Source organism: Pteropus vampyrus, unplaced genomic scaffold, assembly GCF_000151845.1.
Source record: "Pteropus vampyrus isolate Shadow unplaced genomic scaffold, Pvam_2.0 Scaffold5, whole genome shotgun sequence".
Classification (NCBI taxonomy): Eukaryota; Metazoa; Chordata; class Mammalia; order Chiroptera; family Pteropodidae; genus Pteropus; species Pteropus vampyrus.
The window spans coordinates 17,917,727-17,920,155 of NW_011888786.1; the positions used below are offsets into that span (position 1 = coordinate 17,917,727).

General features: G+C 41.3%; 1 long non-coding RNA gene across 3 annotated transcripts in view; it reads right to left on the reverse strand.

Moving 5' to 3' along the window:
- The window catches only part of LOC105295845, an 89,272-nt gene that overhangs the window by 85,029 nt on the left and 1,814 nt on the right, over positions 1 to 2,429 (reverse strand). The window lies entirely within an intron of this gene.

Sequence of the window (2,429 nt, forward strand, 5' to 3'; positions counted from 1 at the left end):
TATCTCAACTAAATTAGAAGAAAAACAAAAACCTTAAGACTTTCTTTTCCTTGGAGGTAGATGTATCTGTGTTGTTCATAATTTCACAAGCATATGACACTTTTCTGCCTTCCTAACTTCGTCCATCATCAAATGAGGAGAAACTTTCTTGGGGAAGGAAAAGCTCTGAAGGAAAGTGGAGGAAGAAGAAAGAATGTCAAGAATATGTGTGTATCAGAAAGAGATTACCTGGAACAGAACTGTGACAGAAGCCACAAAAGAGAAAATAGAGGTTTGTAGTAGCTTGTGTCTGCTAGGCCCTGAATGAGTCTCTCAACATAGTGTTATTGTTTAGATGTCATCCATTAATCAATAAATACTTTTGTGACACCTTATATTTGCCAGACACTTTTCTAGGAGCTTGGAAAATGGGAATGAAGGCAATGTTCTTGCTTTCATGGAGCCCAGGTTCTAATGGAGAAAAAAGGTAACAACCACCACAAAAAAGGAACAAGGATGACTGGACGGTGAATGGGGAAGAGAGGGATATTTTAGATTATGTGGTCAAGTAAGTCATCCCCAAAGAAGTAACACATGAGCTGAACACTAGTGATGAGAAAAGAGCTATTTGTATGGAAATCCAAATCCTTGCTTTCCTCTCACGATTACAAGATGGCTACCATAGCTTCAAGCATCACATCCTCACATAACTCCCAAAGCAGGTCTGGGGGTTTATCTTTGCGAGACTTTCTTTTTATCAGGAAGAAAAATATTTCCCATAAGTCACAGCTCATCTCCCTTCCTATCCCACTTGCCAGAACCAGGTCACATATCTACTCTCCAACCAGTCATGTCAAAAAAGGCTGGGACTGCAACGATTGTTTAGGAGCATTTATGCTGGGGCCAGGAAAGGGTATCACTGACAGAGCATATGCTACTCCAAACCTAAACCAGACTGGCCTCCTATCCTCAAGCGACAAAAGTAAAGCAGCTGTAGGGACCAAGCTAGAGATATTTCATTTATCTAGGATTTATTGAACATCTATGCATGGGCCAGGCACTGTGCTAGTATCAGGGATGAAAAGAAGACCTAGGTACCACTTTGACCATCTCACGCTCCTACTTAAAAACATTCAGTGAGGGGAATTCCCTCTTCCCTCCTCTTCACTATTTCAAAGGTACAGTTCATTGCCACTTGCCACCATAAAAGCCTTCTCTCATCTCTAGTTGTGAATGACTTCTTCTCTATTGATAGCTCACATTTATTTATTTTACAAATATTCATTAAAAATCTGGGCCACGGGAATAATTTCCAAAAAAAAAAAAAGGTCTGTTTCTCTGCGGAATTTCTATTTCAATGCTATAGAGTTATAGCCAATTGGAAGAAAGAATTTTAAAATGTTATGAGGTGAAGCATGGGAGCTACCAAGAAGGAGGACCTCCACATGTCCAAAGGTGGGGTGAGGGATGGTAGTAAGAGAAGATATATTTTTTGAAAATGTTATTTAAAACAATATTTAAAGGATGAATAGAATTTAGGGAAATGAGACTGGAGGTCAGGAGTTGGGGATGAGGCAAGGAGGCTAGTTAGTCCATCTAGAAAAATGAGCATGTGCAAAGGACCAGAGGTAGGGAGAGTGAGCTGGAGGAAAGAAAAGGAAAGGAAAGCAGCTCAGTGTTGCTGGAGAAGAGAGGGAGCAGGGAACAGGGAGAGATGAATATGTAATGATAGGTGGAGGCTAGGTCAGCAAGGTAGTAAACTCTTGGACTTTTATTTGGAGGGAAGCCATTAAAGGAGTTGACATGTTTCGGTTTGCATTTTAGAAAAGGCTTATTCCTTTGCTCCCTTTCCCATACTGCAGCCACACTGCAAATAGGATGACCAGCAAGAGACTGTGGCAATAAGCTGGACCAAGGTGGTGGCCAAGGAGTGGGTAGTGATTGAGGCCGTCCAGGATTCAGTGAATAACAGGGCTGTGCCTGGCTAGGGAGGGGGAGGTGTCAAGTATGACTTCAGGCAGTTCTGGTTTGGGCACCTGGGTGATGGTGGTGTCCTGAACAGGATGGATTCATTTTTATACAAGTGTATTTGAGCTGCCTCCCACAGGGTACTGAACAGTGTGTTTATTAATTAACCTTTTTGATGAGTCTTTTCCTCCATCCCCCCACCTTTCCTATCAAAGCCACTCCCACTTTTCTCAGACAGACCTTTCACTCTTCTTCTTTGGGTCCACACCCACAAGAACAATGTAAAAAAACTTGGTTTATGCACTTCAGGTTTTCATCACTGAATCCCTTGAGTGAAGCCTATATTTTTTGAGCCTGTACTATGAGCCAGGCACCGAGATGCAAAACAGTTGTCAATCATTACTAATAAGTTTTTCAGCTGATACATCCAATCATACATTTAATGGTGTCAACGATTAATAAATTGCAATTAGTAATTGATA